Source organism: Castor canadensis, chromosome 10 (genome assembly GCF_047511655.1).
Source record: "Castor canadensis chromosome 10, mCasCan1.hap1v2, whole genome shotgun sequence".
Classification (NCBI taxonomy): domain Eukaryota; kingdom Metazoa; phylum Chordata; class Mammalia; order Rodentia; family Castoridae; genus Castor; species Castor canadensis.
In genome coordinates, this window is record NC_133395.1 from 13,525,243 (window position 1) to 13,544,307 (window position 19,065).

At 40.3% G+C, this 19,065-nt stretch overlaps 1 long non-coding RNA gene across 1 annotated transcript in view; it reads left to right on the forward strand.

Moving 5' to 3' along the window:
- Window positions 1–9,161, forward strand: part of LOC141411435 (uncharacterized) — a 34,707-nt gene extending 25,546 nt beyond the window's left edge. Inside the window, exons 2-3 of the long non-coding RNA XR_012436166.1 lie at window positions 2,208–2,329; window positions 8,172–9,161. This is a non-coding gene — a long non-coding RNA (uncharacterized lncRNA). The remainder of the gene's footprint in view (window positions 1–2,207; window positions 2,330–8,171) is intronic.
- Window positions 9,162–19,065: the final 9,904 nt, after the last annotated feature.

Genomic DNA, 19,065 nt, shown 5'->3' on the forward strand with positions numbered 1-19,065 from the left:
GAGGAAGAGATTAAGTCCAAATTAGGGATTTTAGAGACTTTGGGAAGGTTTGGATCTCAAAAGATGGATCTTTGATAATGGGGGAGATCTCAGTGAGCTTAAAGAAGAGGGTCTTCTAGACAGAAGAAATAAGGGAAGCCTAGACAAGAAAGTGGGAAGATGCAGAGAATGCTTTTGAAACAAAATACTACTTTGTAGTTGGAGTTGCCAATGTCTGTGAGGCAGGCTAGATTTAGGGAAAGTTCAGGACTCTTAAAACGTCTAGAACTTGATACTGTATTTCAGATTCTCTTTTCTCTGAGACTTCTTTTCTCTCTGTGTGGGTTATTCACACCCTGGGCCAGGGACCTCCCGTGCTCTCCCTCCTTCCCTCCCTCCCTCCTTTCTCCCTTCCTTCCTTTCTTCCTTTCCTTCTTTCCCTCCCTCCTGGTGGTCAGGAATCACTAGGTTCTTCCTTTCCCATAGGTTAGCCTAAGTTTTAAAAGCACATGAAAAGAGAAAGACTCTCTGCTTCCTGTTTCCACCTGGTCCCACCATACCCTTTTAGGAAAATTCCCTTCCCTAACTTTTAATAACCTTCATTACACCCATGTGTTCTGTTTGGATTCTTCCAGGCCAGAGCACAAGGCTGAAGCTCTTCTGGATACAGAGGCCTTTGCTGTTAATATTTAGAAATATGAGAGATAAGATTATAAAGGAAAATTCAGCCAATTAAGTAAGACTACAACGCTACACCAGACAGACTTTATTCTGTAGATAGGACCTACTCATGAAAGGTTATCTTGGGCAGACCTCCAGTAAGCTTTGTTGAGTAAACAGCTGGAATTCTATTCTAATGAGGTAATGAGAGATCAATAGGAAGGCCAGTCCACTTTGTAGTGTCCTCCTTACGTCTTGTTCTGTTACTTTCTAGGGGCTTTCTGAGTGTACTTTGGGTGGTGCCCTGGGCTCTGTTGGCTAGAAGAGGGGTAAATGAGTCTCAGTTTGCTTCAAAACATATCTGGAGAAAAGGCTGGTTGCCCAGTGCCCTGGTTAATAATGGCCCTGGATCTTGAACCTCCCCCAGAAAGTGATGGAGGAAGAGGAAGTAACCTCTTTTCTGTCTTGTAAGAGAGTACGTGCTCTTTTTCTTGACTCAGTATCGCCCAAATATTTTGATGTTTATTTTAGTTTTGTAAATACCACTAGTGACATTTCTTCCCATATTCTCTTTAGGTAGCAGTTATGAGTTATGAGTTATGAGCAGTTATCCAGTTTAGGATATACTGGAAAGCTAAAATGGAGGATTCTGAGAGAAAACCAGCCCCTGTTAGGGTGAAAATAGCCCACTAAAGTCATGGAATATCACAGGTGTTTTTGAGTCACTGTTCTGGCTGTCCAGAGGAGAGGAATGGAAGGCAGGCCCCAGACAATTCTAGTGGGATGGAGAAAAGATGGTGTGAAGGTCAAATGGGTAGAATGTGTAGAGGTGTACTGTTGATTGGATGTGACCACTGAGAGAAAGGGTTAATTTGCAAGCCAGGTCTCTGGCCTCAGTGACTGGACAGATAAATGGAATGCCTTTTAAAGAATGGGGAAATCTAAAAGTAAAGATAGTTACATGACCAATAATTTATTTGTTTTGGATATGTTGGGAATACAGTGCCTATGAAGATTTAGGCACCTATAAGCAGTAGGAGGTGAAGGCATGGGATTAGAGCTCAGGAGATATATCTGGCCTGGATTTGCTGCTCATTGTCATATTACTATATTAAGAAATTGAATGATTTGAAGAGTGAGCATGTGGAAAATGAGGAAAGCCAAGGCTGAAGCTTTAAGCCCATGGTCATTTGTGATGTGATGAGAGGGAGAAGCTAGCACAAACAAATGAGAAGGAAAGGCTATGAGTTGGGACAAAAGTGAAAAGGTGGAGATTGGTGATAGAAGAGAAGAGGGGGAGGGTGGGAAAGATGGAGGGAGGGATGGAGGGAGGGATGGAGGGAGGGATGGAGGGAGGAAGGGAGGGAGGAAGGGAGGGAGGGAGGGATGAAGGGAGAAGGAGAAGGAAGAGCAAGGGAGGAAGGAAGGAGGGAGGGAGGGAAGGAAGAAGGAAGGAGGAAAGGAGAATTCTCATTTATGAATGGTTGCATGAACTGGAGTGAGAAATGCCTCCATCTAGACACATGAAAACGGTGGCTAAAATACAAATTTTACCAAATATCTTGCAGAACTCTGTGGAAGGCTCTTTGGTTGTCAGAAGTGACGAAGGAGCTCAGATAAAATAATGAATGGAAGTTGACACATGAAGCTATTACTATTTGTCCCACAGAAGTGATTGCATTTCCCAAGGGTAAGTAAGTTGAGCATGAATTTAGAGTTTAGGCTGCCATAAACCATCTATTCAGCTCCTAGACAGGAGACATACCTCAGTAATTGGGGTTAGGCAACCCATTTGGAGTCAGAGTCAAGTCTATAATTCCCCATGTGTAGTGGGGGAACCAGCAGCCAATAAACTGTCCCAGAACTCCACCACTGACCTCTTAAAGGAACTGCCATTGCTCCAAGGGCCCTGGGCACTGGGCTAGAAAGACACAACACAGATGCCACAGGAGTCACTGGTGATGAGGAGGATCTCAGAAGAAAAATCCCAAGGCACAGAGGAGACTCACCTGCAGGGGACAGGCACTTTAAAGCTGAACAGTGTGGTCTTTCAGAGACTTTAAAATATGTGTTTAAAATGTTCAAAGAGATAAAAGGAGCCGGGTCCCTGCTTTAAGAACTGGACATTTGGGAGAGGGTGAAAGAGCACGCTGCTTTGGAAATGATAACGGATACGGACATTGTAAGCAGTGCACAAGGAGGTCATCAAAATGGAAATGTTTAAGCAACAGAGTGGGTGCAGGTGAGTGGAAATGAATGGAAGGTAAAGTATGCCTGATGAAGCCATACGGAATGTGTCACAGAGAGTCAAGGGCGTGAGAAATATAAAAATAAAGAAATGTAGGACATACGGGATAAATACGAAGCTTCAATGACTAGCTAACAGATGTTAAAAAGAAGGGAGAAGAAGAGCTTGGTAGAGAGATTATATTAATATAATTGTTTAAAAATTTTTAGCTGGGCACCCGTGGCTCACGCCTATAATCCTAGCTACTTGGGAGGCAGAGATCAGGAGGATCATAGTTCAAGGCCAGCCCAGGGAAACAGTTCGTGAGACACCATCTCCAAAACAACCAGGGCAAAATGGACTGGAAGTGTGGATCAAGCAGTAGTGCACTAGCTTCGCAAGCAGAAAGTCCTGAGTTCAAACCCCAGTCCCACCAAAAAAAAACAAACAAAAAAAAAAACCAAATCCTAAATTTGAAAAGATACACAGAACACCATGCTAGATAAATAAATCTGAATCTAGGATACTTATATTCAAATTGCAGAACTTAAAAGAGGGAAAAATATAGAGTTTTGGGGGTAAGATATGTATAAAGAACCAAGTCCGAGGGAGAGTTAACTTTTTGTGCAGTCATCCCTACGCTGTGGTCCTAGACATCAAAAGACAAAGCAAGACCTTCCAAATTCTGAGGAACATGAAATTATACATCCACTTCAATGCCATAGAAGAAAAGGCAAATATTTGCATATGTTTCTAAGAAAGATTACTAGTCACTGAGTCTTCCAGCAACAAGTGTTAAGGAGTTCACTTCAACAAAAACAGAACTGAAAGCGCCTTTCCAGAAGGCAGGAGGGGGAGCGCACCGTACATATGGGAAGCTGATTTGTGCCTTGAGTGGGTTGCAGACCAGTGGGTGAAAGATACAGTATTCAATCTGAACTGGGACAATTCAGCACCCTCTAGGGAAAAACAAAATGAAATTGGATCCCTGCTTCCCGCTGTCTATAAAAACCCATTGTTGGCAGCAAAATTACGAGAGATGAAAATCTATGAAGACATCTTTGTAACCTGGGGGTAAGGAAGAATTTATTAAACTGTAAAGAAAAGGCTTGATAAATTTGATAATCTTAATAATTTTTTTTAAAAAAAGAAAAAAGGAAGGAAAAATGCAAAAGGAAAAACAGAGAAATAGTAAAATGAACATTTTTTGTGAGCCCCAGGGTTTGAACTCAGGGCTTTATACTTGCTGGTGCTCTACCGCTTGAGCCCTATCTCCAGTTCTAGAACAAGTTTTGGAAGAAAAACTCAAATGACCAGATACTTATAGGAAAGACGGTTATTTGTATTGCTGAGCAGAGAAAAGTGAGTGAAGTCACAATAGAATAGCAGACAGGCAAAGAAATCCAATAGAAACCGTCAGAGATTGAGAGAATGGAAGTCACACGTGCTCCTACAGTGAAATGCTATGCAGCAGTGACAATGAACATAACCCATCTACACGGATGTGTGTGGATGAGTCCCACACATAATGCTGAGTGAATAAACCAAGTTGCCAAAGAAGTAATAATCTATGGCATCATTTACATAATGTTTAAATATTCACAGTGGCGTGTTATATGATTTGAGGAGGCACACCTCATAAAATTGAGGAAGAACGGTATAACCAGGAAGCATTCATGGGTACTTTTGGTTGTGCTATAAATAATACATTGGTAATGAATCGTGCAGGTGTTATATGACATTTGTTTTATTCTGTATACCTTTTTATATCTTTTGTTATTGTTTTGTTTTTTTTCATTCATTTGTTTTGATACAGGGTCTCACTATGTAGCTCAGGTTGGTTTGAACTTACTATGTAACCCAGGTTGGCCTTGAACTTACAACTTTCCTGCCTCAGCCTTCTAAGTGCTTGGATTACAGACTGGACCACGATCATCCTATTTTAAGCTTACTACAGTTGGTAGGATGACAGACACATACCACTTAGCGCAGTTTTTGGTTGAGATGGGGGGTCTAACTGTTTTCCCCAGGCTAGCCTCGAACTTCTATTCTTGATCCTCCCAATCTCAGCCTCACAAGTAGCTAGGATTACAGGCATGAGCCACTTGTGCCCAGCTGGCCTTTTTATGGATTACATATTGCATAGTGGGTGTCTACAATAAAAGAAGATTAGAGATGAGGAAATGCAGGTGGTGAGTGAGTAATATTTTCCCCTATTTTTTACTGTGAAGGGAAGAAGAAAGACAATGCATCTATTTCTTCACTCTAAATTCTTTGGAAGAATTCAAAAGTTCATGCAATTTTATAGGCCAAACAATATTTAAAACTTGAACTATAAGCTCAATATATTCAATTTAGTAATTTTTAACTATTTGGATTATACCAAGTATGAGTCTGAATCACAACAGTAATAAACTAGAATTCTGTTGCATTAAATCAAAACAAAACAAATAGCTCTAAATAATTTCCCTTTATATTCCTTTTTATCTCAAAGTAATTTCCCTTTTTGAAAAGAACCAATCATATACATGTAGAAAAACTATTGGAGTTGACCTGGGCACTTGGTACTGGTGGCTCACACCTGTAATCCTAGCAACTCAGGAGGCTGAAATCTGAAGGATCATGGTTCCAGGCCAGGCAGGGTAAAAAGTTCTTGAGACCTCATCTCAACAGAAAAAGCTAGACATGGTGATACATGCCTGTCATCCTAGCTACTTCAGGAAGCATAAAATAGGAGGATTACAATCCAAGCAGGCTTGGACCCTCTCTCCAAAATAACCGAGCAAAAAAGGTTGGAGGTGTGGCTCAAGCATGTCTAGTTAGTGTGAATCCCTGAGGTCAAATCCCAGTATGGAAAAATGACCTAGTAAAGTTGAAAATATTGACTCACTTAAAATATTTATGAGGAACATTCAACCAAAGAAGCTAATATTTAATGATATAAAAGTCTCTTAAAACCCATAGGCCAAATATAGATTGTTTGTGGTCAGATATTTGGTTTATCATGTTCAATTCTAGACACTAAACTATTTCCCCATATTTTATTATATGTATTCACCATAAAACTTTCATATGAAAGTGCTCACCAACATCTATATCTCTCAGTGATATGGCATGGATATTTTTAAATGTTCTTTAACAGTTATATGCTTTAATTGTCTCCCCTTTAAAATTAAATCAGTCATTTTCTGAGTAGGGTACAGTATGTTCTGTACTATAAGGAAAAAAAATCCCTGCTTAGAACAAAGGTGTTGCTGCCAGAGACCTTTATTTCAACGGCAGGATTTTATTTCACAGGAAATGTGAATCTGAAAGTGTTTTACTGGTAATTAGCTTCAAAATAGTAGCGATTTCATTGTCTCTATTTATGCTTGGAAGCTGGACGTGGATGTGTGGGTTTTTCTAACTTGTGTGAAATTGGAGGAACATGCCATTTTCTAGCTAAGAAATAAAGATATACTCAGCAGAGCCTTCACCTGGGACAGTACTGCTGTCCCTTACTAGTCCTAAGGGACAGATAAACCCAATGACAAGTGACCCCTAAGTGTTCTGATGGGGGCTGTTCCAGACTGGGTAGCTTCACCTCTTTTACTTTGGTCTTCAGCTCCAGTGACATTTTCATTGGGGTTGTAATCACGATGGCACTCATCAAATGTTCAATCTATCGTCCCCATTTATAGAAGCTGAAACTGAGACACAGTGAGGTTAGGAGCTTGCCCAGAGCTCACAGTTAATACGTCACTGGGCTGAGATTGCAATCTGACGTCTACGTCATTCATTTAACCGCCCTGATGCTCCTCTTTCACTATTTGAAGATATGCAGCATTGGTGTGGGTTACCGATGCGGGCAGATTCTGTCGCATTCTCTTTTGTCACTCATAGCTGTTCTTATTGCTGGTAAGTTGGGGCTTAGGTCTCTACCCCAGGCTCTTACCCAGGCACGTACTCAGTTTTACTTGGTCATGCCCGCGGTTTTCCAAAGTGGTGATATCAACTTGAACTCTCAATAACACTATGTTAGAGTACTTCCTGTTCAACATTTAAATTTGTTGGTGATCTGATAGGTGTGAGTTAGTATCTTATTGTGATTTTTAACTTGTGTTTCCCTGATTATTAATGAAGTAGGAAATATTTCACATTCATATTTTCTCTTCTATGAAATTCCTGTTCATGTGTTTCATCCATTTTCCTATTGGGTTGTTTGTCTTTTTCATATTGATTTACAGGAATCATTTACATATTCAGATACTAACCTTTTATCTCGTATAAATGTAGCAAGTATCTTCTTTTAGCCTGTGTCTTATTTTAGAGCCTAGATAGATAGTTCTTCACTTTAAAGGAGTTTAAGCATTTACTGTATCTTGCTCTACCCCCAGGATGTTGTAGACTGTCTTCCCCCAAATTTTAAATCTGACCTTTAAAGGTTAAAGCTAACTTTTAATCTAATTGGAGCTGATGATTTTTTTTTGTGGAATCAGGATTTGAACCCAAGGCTTGATTGCACTTGCAAAGCAGGCAGTCACAAAGCAGGCACTCTACTGCTTGAGCCACATCTCCAGTCCATTTTGCTCTGGTTATTTTGGAGTTGGGGTCTTGAGAACTATTTGCCAGGGCTGACCTCAAATCTCAATCCTCCCGACCTCAGCCTCCCCAAAAGCTAGGATTACAGGTGTGAGCCACTGGCACCCGGCTCCAACTAAACTTTTTAACCTATTACCATTTGTTGCATAGTTTTCCTGCTCCCACAGTTCCTCAGTATCCATCTACTTCACTCTGCCATGAACCAAGTTTTCTGATCAGTGGGTGCTGTTTCTGGCTTTTTAATTTAGTTATCACAATTTTATTAGTCCAGGGAAGGGTTAAGAAAGTGCTTTACTTTACTCTCTCCTAGAGATGTTTTAGCTCTTCTTAGTCTTTCATTTTTCCATATACATTCTGGAATCAGTTTGTCAGGAATCCTAAGCAGTTCTGATCCAAAAGCATAATGCAGTTTTGATCAGATTACATTCAAGCTGCAGATTAATACGGGAAGAAATAACATATTAATGATATTGCTTTATTTCCTGTTTGTGCTTATCAAATTCTTCCAAAAAGGTTGGAAATATTTTCAAAAGCATTTACACGTTTTTTATCATGTTAATTCTCAGATGTGATATACTTGGTTTTTTTGACATTGTCATGGGTATTTTAAGAAGCAGATTTTTTAAACTGCTGTTGAGTGTGGTTATATAATTTTTATTTACTGTGTGGCAGAAACTACCTTGCTTTTCATTAAAACTGTTTGCCTTTCTCCCTACCCATACAGCTTTCTTCTCAGTCTCCCTTTCAATTAGCTGTGGCCATGTGACTGACTTCTGACAGATGGAATATGAGCAGTTATCATTGCTACCCCATTGCGTTCTGGCTCACAAGAACCTCTACAGCCCCTCCTTTCCCTCTCCCTGTGCACTGCTGGTTGTTCGTGACAAAGGGCTGTGGAAATCTCACGCTGAATGAGGTGGCATCTATATCAGCTGGGGTCCTAAGTGACTGTGTGGAGTAGGGCCCCTCCCATACCTGTTCCCCATTAAATTGAATTTACCTGCTGAGAAACAGTTTTTTTCTTTCATTAAGCCACTAAGATGTAAGTATTCCAATAAATGGTATTAATTAATTCATATTAACTTTAATCCTGGCAATTTCATATGAACAGTTATTAATCTAAATATTTATCTACACAAAAATTTTATTTTCTTTCCTATCTTTGCACATTTGATTTCTTTTTGTTGTACTGTATTATTAACCAGAGGTCCTGTATAGTTTTAAATAAGAGAAGCTATGTTTGTAAGTTGCCTTGCTTTTTATTTATTTATTTTTTGGAAGTACTGAGAGTTGAACTCAGTGCCTCACACTTGGTATGCAGCTGTTCTACCACTTCTTGCTCTTGGTGTTAAAGGGAATTCTTTTAACATTTTATCATTAATTGCTGTGCTTTGGTATAGGTGTTTTGTATATATCTCTTATCAGGATATGAGTGTTCCTTTCTTTTTGTCAAAAGATTTTATCATAAAAATTATTGTCTTGTTAAATGATACATTTGTATTTTTGAGAAGATAATATGGTTTTTCTCCCTTGTAGAGAGATGTCTATTTTTATTAGTGACATTGACCCATAATTTTACTGTCTTTGCCTGGAATGCAAATCAAATAAGCAGCACTAGCTATCTTTGTTTACAATTTATGTGCATTATGGACTGTTTACATTCATTCTGATTTTTTTAAAAAAATTGTATTAAAACTGTTCTTTGAGTTCTGGATCTGTTTGGTGTCCCCTTCAATGCTACACCTTTGATGGGCTAGTGAGCCTTGACTCAGCCTTGCAGACAGTGTTAGCCCTTTGGGGCTCAGGCTACATGCCCCATTCTGTTGGCCTCTCTGCCCACAGGTCTTTCATTTGGTCTCCTGTGCCCTGTAAAGACTCCAAGTTACTGAAGTTGGGCAGATGCTGCCAGGCAGAAGGTAGATTTGATGTTAGCTCATGTTAAGAAGTTGCTCCTTTTTCAGCTGCTGAGCCTTCCTTCCTTTCCTGAGGGTTCCACAGTGCATTGAAAAAAATAGTTTTAATATTTTATCTGGCTGTCTTTGTTATTCTCCTCTGGAGACCTATTCAATGTATTTATTCTTTTGTGCCCCGAGAAATGGTAGTCTGGAATGTTCATTACCGTAAGATATAAATTGCTGAGTTGTCTGCTGAGCTAAGCCAGCACCTGATGACTGGCCCTTGGTATACCTCACTCCACTGCAAGGCTACCTGCGTGTCCCAGCTGACATTGCCAGGAGCCATGCTGGGAGGCTGTCCTGTCTGGGAAGTGACACACACAGAGAGCCACTCTGCAAATGGCAAAACATTTAAAGCTAAATTTGTGTTTCAAGGATAGCCATTGCTTTTATATTCCAGGCCCAGTTCTAAGAGTTTTGTGCTCAGTAACTCATTTAATTCTCACTTCCACCTTGGGTGACCAGGACCATCATCATCCACTTCTTTTTGCAGAGGAGGAAGAAGGGACTAGGACTTCATTTACTTGCCTATGGTCATAGAGGCAGGAAGTGGACATGCCAGGACTTAAATTCAGTTAGCTCGGCTGCCAAGTTCATGCCCAGAACCGCTAGGTTATTCTGCCTCTGAATAAAGAGGGTCTGGTGAGAACTCGCCCAAGGCAATGGTCAACAAGAGATCCATCCCACAGTCTCCTGGTTCCCCGTCCCCCTCCCTCTGGAGCTCCCCCTGTAGATGAGTCATCAATTCATGTCCTAAGTATGTTAATTGATCGCTATAAAGATTTTTGCCAGAGCAAAGCCACCTAATATGTGGTTTGCAATCTAAACATATTTATGAGTCTTGGAGAAGATAGGATAATCTGAACATTGACTATGTTATATGTTTTTTTAATTACTCCTTGTCGCCTTAATGGAAGCTTTTATCAATAGCACATATCAACCGTATTAATCTCAAGTGTGACCCATTTAAATGTGCAAACAATGTGTGATAACATAGAGGAATCACTTTAGTAAGCTTTGAAATGACAATTGATGGGTAGAGTAGACTGCATTGTGTAATTTTATAACCCCTTGGATTCTACAGCCAAATCTGATGGCCAGATTATATAAATACAAATTTAGTATACTTTGCTTTAATTTTATACAAAGATACTTGGGAACTAATTTTGTAATTTTTTTTTCTGGTATCTTTTCAAAGAAGTATTGTTATGGGGCTTAGGAATTTTTTTTTTTTTGGCAGTACTGGGATTTGAACTTACTTTGTGCTTGCTGAGCAAGCACTATGTCACTTAAGCCACAGTCCCAACCCTTTTTTGCCCTTAGTTATTTTTTTGCATAGGGTCTGGTGTTTTTGCCTGGGGCTCACCTCCAACCAAGGTCCTCCTATTTATGAATTCTGTGTCTTCTGTGTAGTTGGGATTACAGACTTGCCCTATCATGACCTACCTGAATTTTTTTTGGTGAAGAGGGTTGTTAGACTGAAAAGCATAGAGATAGACAAAGACATGGTTCACCATCAGCACAAGTTTAGGAGCAGAAACCTGCAGTGGGGGACTGCGGCAAGACAGCTAGAGCCCACTGCCACTTACAGACTGGGGATTTTATAGAAGAGAAAGGACCTCGTAAGGGTTGAGGGAGTTTTTCTATTGTGACTTGTCAATTGTCCATTGCTAGGGGTAGTAAAGGAACTTTGCCTTGTGTCCTGGTACAGGTACTGGGAACCAGGGCATTTCAGTCACAGACCAATGGCAAGAGTAGAAATTTCAAGCTTGACTTTTTCCTTCTTATATTCCCCCTTTTTCTTTTGTGATGAATTTAATGCTATCTCAAGTAAGACACACTCACAGGCAAATAATTTTGTCAAAAACAGAATGAAATTGTTAATTTAAACATATTTCATGCATTAGTTTAGAAGGAAATCAAGTGTTTGAATAACGAGATTGGTAAATTACGGATCACTCTTTGGACTTCTGGGGAAGCCTGGAGTAGCCCTGGTGGGAAGGCAGGAAGGGTGGTGATTGGGCAGAGGAAGAAGTGGGACTGCAATGTGAACTTGGATTTGACAGGGCCTCAGCCAGCCCCGGTGGGAGCTGGGGGTGACTCTGCAGAGTTGCCCCAATTTGGGACAAGGCTATAGAATTTTATAGTCTTCCTTCACCCACCTGGATAAGGACCACACTGAGGAGAGGAAGAGAGACTGGGTCAGACATCTTGTTTCAGTCAATATGATTGAAAAAGAAGAGTAAGGGCTTCCTTGTGAAGGAAGACCAGATAGTACACTGCAGCACCCACCGAGCCATTGTGTGTGTGTGTGTGTGTCTGTCTGTCTGTCTGTCTGTCTTGTAAAAGCTGGTGCCGCTGCTGTGTTTGGTGTGCCCCTCATTCCTTTGTGTGTAGACCCCCCCAGTCCATTCTAATCACCCACCTCTGCATTTTGGTTCACTCTGATTCTTATGTTCTTTGCCAAATTCTGCATTTACTACTCCTGCAGCTCCATCTCTGAGACTTCTTCTCCAAGGGGTCTTCTGTGACATCTCCAGGTCTCACTGCTGTCCTAGTGATTTGAAATGCATCATGAAGTCCCTCAGAAGACAGCTTGCATTTTGTTTTCATCAGCATGCTTCTTTCTTTCTCTAACTAGATTGTAACTGGATGATGACCTATTTCTGATTGCTTGCAATCTAGTAAGAACTATGCTCTGAGTTTTTCATGTCTACTAGCACTTAATAATACACAAGAGGCTCAAAATATTTGTTAAATAAATGAATTTCTGGCTAGCTCCTTGGCCAAGGTGATTGGGTATAGCAAAGGTTATGAGAAACAACTTGATTTTCCTGCTTTATGTTTTTTTCAATGCCTGTATCTTCTGACACCACAAGTGATTTATCTTGTAAATACTTACTGAATGTTACCATGTTCCAGACAGTGTTTTAAGCAGGATATGATGGAGAGCAAGACAGGGACCTGCCATCATGGAGCTTAAATTCCAATGAGAGACACAGATCATGCAACTGAAACAGATGAGCAAAATAATTACACACTGTGATAGGTGCTGTGAGGGCAGAAACACAGTGGTGAGGTGGATGAAGCCACTTGAGATGGGGGTGAGGTTGTAGTGTCTTCAGAAGAATATGATTCAACCTGATCAGGAACAGAGAAATACTCCAGGCAGAAGGAACAGGAATTCAGGAGACAGAGAGGACTATATGCATTTGGGAAACAGAGGTCACAGAGTTGGATGGTATTTAAGTCAGGGGAGCACCCTGTAGGGTAAGGGAAGACTTGGTGTTAGCCATGGAAAAAGATTTCAACTTTATCAAAAGAGCTACAGGAAACCAGTGAACAATGAGGATTTGTTGTTTGTTTGTTTAAAATAGGGGAGAGACACAGACTTACCATTGAACTAATGATACTTAATGTTCAGGACCTCCTAACCTGCCTGAGTCCCTTCAAGATTTGGGATAGGTTTTAGCTCTGTTCATGGTTATGGCCCTAAAAATACATAGTTATTTAGGAGCACTCATTTTTCCTACACTGACTTCCATCCCATCACATTCCCTTTTGAGGGATGGTTTTGGAGTATGGTCACTTTGGCGATTTTCTCCAAGGAAGTTGATTGGGGATGCGTTTAGCTTGGCTTAGCCACTTCTGTGTATGGGTAATGTTACTGCTATCTCAGTGGAGGTGCTCGGCACACCTGGTGTTGCATTATGAAGGTGCAGGTCATAGGTTTGCACCGCAGTGTGAATGTAGCTGATTTCACCTGGCCTTGGAAGTTTTGGACAGTGGAAAAGAAGAGCTGAGATAAATGTGGTAGAAGCTAGACCGTGGGAAGTTCTTCGAGGCATTAGATATATGAAATTCTAAGTGGAAGATTTGGTCTTTATTAGTACTTATCTGTCAGGATAATAAAGCACAAAATTCTTGTGTTTATATCATAAGCAGTGAATATATGTGTGTGAAGTTGCATGTTAACTTATTGATACAAAAACATGGATTTTAAAAACACACATCAAACAATTATTCTAGAAGTATAATTAAATTCTCTTTCTGCCCTCTGTATTGGAAATGGTATTATAGCCGGGTGCCAATGCCTCACACCTATAAGCCTAGCTACTTGGGAGATTGAGATTGGGAGGATCATTGTTTGAGGCCAGCCTGGGCAAATAGTTCTCCAAAAATAACCCAGCATAAAATGAACTGGAGATATGGCTCAAGTGCTAGAGCACCTGTTTTGTAAGAGGGAAGCCCTGAGTTCAAACCCCAGTCCCATCAAAGAAAGAAAGAGATAAAGAAAGAAAAGAAAATAGAAAAGCATTTCATAAGATGATGTAATCAAAGGTGATATAGTAAAAAATCTAAACAAAAGATATAACAGAGGTGTATCCAATAGGTAACTCATAAAAATGGCATGCTATTTCTATGTATTTACTTTCATATTTAACTTTACATTAGTTTGGGGGGACTCATTTTTTTTCAGAACCTTTTCCTCCAGGTTTGTAAACTTCAAGTCCCATGAAACCTGGATCCCTACCTCTGATTAGCATGGCGGTTTCATTTCTCTTTCATAAAGGTACTAGGTGCTGTATAGAGAACGGATCAAGAAGAGACAAGAGAGAGTAAGATCAGAGACACAGATGGTGTCCAGTCACAATTCCTCTGAAGATGGGCATCCAAATGGCCAATGGTTGTCACCCATTTTACTTCTTTGCTTTTTAGAATCCACAGTGCCTCTATTGGGGGAGTTGGCCTTGGATATAATAGCATTTCTTTCTGACTCTAACGTGCTTATGAATAACCTGGGATCTCATTAAAATGCAGGCTCTCCTTCAGTAGGTCTTGAGTGAGGCCTGGAATTCTGTATTTCTAGCAAGTCCCAAGGACTTCACTTGGAGTAACGAGGTAGGAAAGGACTATGGATCTCCAGCCAGACTTCCTGGGTTTGAATTTCTACTTCGTTACAAACTTTATGACTTTGGTTAAATTATTTAACCTCTTGTCCTCAGCTTTTCATCTGTAAATGAGGATGCTCCTAATAGAATCAGCTATTGAGAATTATTGTAAAGATTAAATGAGACCCATTACGTTAAGAGGTTATCACACTATAAGGGCTCACTGATGTTAGATATATTTGTTCTTGTTCTGGTCAGACAGGTCAGACAGACTACTTGGCTTCCTGAGCCAAGAATTTCTAGAATTTCTCGTGCAAAGTGAAAGAAAGGTGCCTGTAATATACAGTAAGTTAAATTAGTTAAGTCCATGAAAGCTTACAAAGAATGAAATATATTTGCAATTAAGAATTACCAGATAAAATAAATGTTGAGTCTAGTTTTAAAAAAAATGTGCTAGATGTTGATAAATCACAGAACTTTGCATCCAGAATGGAAGCTCAAGAACTTGTAGTCTAATTGCCTCATTTTACAAACAAAACAAATAAAAATCCACAAGGCCTTCCCTGGATTGTGACTTTGGTCATTATATTTCATGTAGGTGATATTTACTTGCTGAAAAAGCCACAGAATATTTTATTAATACTTTGATAAACAAATTAATCTTTCTTTTTTTTTTTTTTTTTGGTGGCACTGGGGCTTGAACTCAGGGACTCACACTTGCTAGGCAAGTGCTTTTACTGATTCAGTCACTTCTCCAGCCCCCCACCCCCTTTTTTTTCTGTGATGGGTTTTTTTCTAGATAGGGTCTTACAAACTATTTACTCACGACTGGCTTTGAACCACAATTGATCCTCCTGATCTCTGCCTCCTAAGTAGCTAGGATTGCAGATGTGAGCCACCAGCTCCTGGCCTACAAAGCAATCTTTATTCAAGCTCCATTATTACTTATTATGGGTTGAAATGTATCCTTCCAAAATGTATGTGGAAGTCCTAATCCCTGAGAATGAGACCTGATTTGGAAATAGAATCTTTGCAGGTATTACTAAATTAAGATGAGGTCACTAAGGTGGCCTTAATCCAATATGACTGGTGTCCTTGTAGGATGATCTGAAGACAGGACACAAAAGGAGAAAGCCACGTGATAACCAACGCAGACTGGAGCCATACAACTGCAAGACAAGAATGCAGGGAATGACAGTCACCACCAGAAGTTAGAAGTGCCAAGGAAGGGTTCTACCCAGAGTCTTTGAATGCATATGCCTCCTCCCCGCCCCCCACCCTGACACCTTGATCTCTTACTTCTAACCTCTAGACTTGTTAGCTAAGCAATTTCTGTTATTGCAAGATAGCTTCTTTGTGATGCTTTCTCATCTTTTCATTCTTCTTCTCATCTTCTTCATCCTTCTCTGTTTTTCACAAGTTTATTTGTCCTCTTTTGCTACACAGGAAGCTTTTTGAGAGAAGAGGGTTAGACCTTGCTCTTGTTCTTGACCCTTGAAGTGCTGAAGAGGGTTTAGATAGGGCTCACTGAGTATTTGTTGAGTTGAAGTAATTGGAGGCTTCCAAAAAATAAAATGGCTCACTAATGTTATTATGAACTTGCTGTAATTTACCCATCAGCATCGTCATAGAGGAAATAGAGAGGTGCCGGTTTATTGCCAAGAGATATTCAAGTAGAACAAAGCAATAAATACCGGGAGACGTAAGTGTTTATTTCAACAGTATTTTAGGAGCAGTAACTGAAATCCATGGCGCTAAATGCCAGGTCCTGCTCCACGCGGTTGGTATGTATTCTCTCACTTAATCCTCATCGGTGACAGACAGACGAAAAAAAATATGCTCAGAGGTTATTAAAATGCCCATGTGAGGATTAAATCTGGATACTATGACCAGAAACTTAGCTCTTAACCATTAAACTATTGTGGCATGCAGACTCGGATCTTTCCATTTTGGGAGATCAAAAAATTCCTTCACTTTGTGTTTAGGAATGAAAAAGTGTTAGAATTACTCTCCATATAAATATGTGTGGGTAAGAGTGTTAAATATGTGTACATTCTGTATTATGTTTGGGACTTCCACATAAATCTGATCAATTTGCTCAGACATATTTAGAGCTTTGGAGCTAGGCTTTTCTTAAGCTGTCATGCTACTGTGGACACATTTTTCTCCCTCTGCAAGTTCAGGCATTTTTCTATTTAAATGCATGGCTTTCCATCTCTGCAGTGCAGGGCTCAGTAGGGACCAGGAATGGGGAGCCCACGACATCCAGGGCACTTGGCAGCTGTGCATGTTATAGGGTGAACTTTCCTTGGAAGGAGAGGTTCTCTAGCAAAAGAAAAGTTAGACTGCTCTCATTTAGATCATTTTAGTTTGAACACAAGAACAGATATAATTCTCCTTTTTTTGTTTATATAAATCAGTGACTTGAAAAGACCCACAGTAAAGTCATAAGACAAAGGAAAACAGCAGGCAGCATCCAGCTTCTCAGCTCTCTAGACACAACTGGATTTGAGGGGAATGCATTCCTTCTGTGACCTTGTTGAGAAATTCATTCCCTCTGCCTGTTCCCCAGACTTTCAAATGACGTCTTTTCAGGGTTTGCTTCTGTGGTGCTGGCTGCCTCGTGACTCAATGCCTTATCATTACTCAGGAAAATTCAAGGGCTTTCTTTGTATTTTATTTCAGGCAAACTGTATGGAAGCTTGACAAAAACACATTTAAAGTAAACAAAACCAGGTGACACTGGAAAGATGGCACAATCTAACTTTTCTTATGTTACCTCTTGTCCTAATAAAGAATTAGGTTCTGTTCCAAATCTAGAAGTATTTCTTGGGATTGGGAAGGAAACCCATGTATCTTAAATAAAAGGTTTTTGTTATGGCTTCACCTTAAACCTAGATGAATAGTTTACTCTGAATTTTACTTCAAAGATGACACAAATAAAGCTTATTGCAACATGGTTGGAGGAATAGGGCAAGCCAGGGCTTGAAGCTCTGATCTGGAAAGAGTTGTTTAGTTTATGAGGCTTGATTTCTCATCTGTCTCATAAATATAATAGATCCTTTGTAACGCTAAGGATTATGTAAAACGTGAACCAAACGAGTTAATTTCTGTTTATAACTTATCTCATGAAAAACAACTCTGAGGGCTTGAGGGGATGTCTGAAACAGTTTTATTAAAATTCAGGCCAACTAGCACATATGAAATTTACGTGGGGGGATGCTAAAAGGACACCTCAAATGGGTGGGCATTTTTTAAAGCAGCTGAAACCGAGGAAGAAAGTGAAATCATATTGTTACCAGCGGGTGATCTCAGAAGACCCTGGTCAAGAAGATCTCAGGTCCTTGACATCCTGAACAAAGAAATGGACAGAAATTTCTAAAGTAGTAAAATACACAGATTCTAAAGTGGTAGCAGGGTTTTATTGAGATTGAGAGAGAGAGAATGAAAGCAGGAAGTACACGCCCCAAGGAAGGGCGGGGGGACTGGTCTAGGGAGCTGGCTTAAGAGCAGCACCTTGTAGCTCAGGAGCCCTAGCGCCTTGATCTGGAGGGGTATTTATACACTACAAGGGTAGCAAGCGGAGATTCGGGTGGTACCTAGGAGTGACTGACTGCACGTGTGAACTTGATGACAAGCAGTCTTTTTATAACTAGTGACCCTTGTGTGCATGCCCAGATTTGGGTCCAGATGAAAATGCTATTTCAAAGGAGTGTTTTGGGGGCAGTTCTGGGTGGAACTAGGCCACCTGCTCCCCTTGGACAATCTGAGAGAAAGTTATCTGTTCCCCATGGCCTGGGTTGGGGTCCTCTCCCTCAATTTCCTGCCTCAATATGCCAGCTGGTCATTGACAGGGACGCACCAGACAGGGTTTTGGCTGAGCTATATATCATCTAGTCAGCCAGGGTGTTGACATTGACAGGTCGTATTAATCTAGAGTCAAGCTACTTCTCACAACAGAATGTGTTTCTTGTACCTTGAGTAGGAATCGCTGAAGCAGTTGGAACATACTTTGAGTCATTAGTGATTCTCTTCATTGACAGAGGATGAACTTGTTGGAACCCTAAGAGAATATTCAGCATAGGGCGACACTTTGGTAGGTTCAGTCCTCTCCAGCTCTGCTATCCACCTCCCCCACCAGGAGCACAGGGAAGTCACTGCTGTGTTTCATTCTGTATGAATCACACTTACAATGACTCAGTCATTTCTATGGCGATGGACCAGTCCAACAGGGCCGATGGCTCTACTTTTCAAAGACATCAGAATATTTGGGGGGACAGGAGAGATCATGCTATAGAGTACCAGTATCTTCTTTTTGTAAATATTATTGTATATTGTTGAATGTTACCTTGGTTTGCTTGGCTGCCTCTAAAATCTGTCGTGTTGTTAAAGGTCTTTAATAATAAAAGTGTATTTCTGGATTTGAAATATTATTTTTAGTTTGGACAGCCCAAAATTGAAATAACACTTTTCTTCTGGAAGGTGATTCTAGGATTATTGATATTTTATACATACATACACATGCACACATAATTTTTTTTTTTTGTGGGACTGGGGTTTGAACTCAAGGCTTCATACTTCCAAAGCAAGTACTTTACTGCTTGAGCCACACCTCCAGTCCATTTTGCTCTGATTATTTTGGAGATGTGGGTCTCACAAAGTTTTTGCCTGGGCTGGCCTCAGACCACAATCGTCCCAATGTTAGCCTCCCATGTAGTTAAGATAACAGGTGTGAGCTTCCAGGGTCCAGCTTATACCTATATTTTTAGGG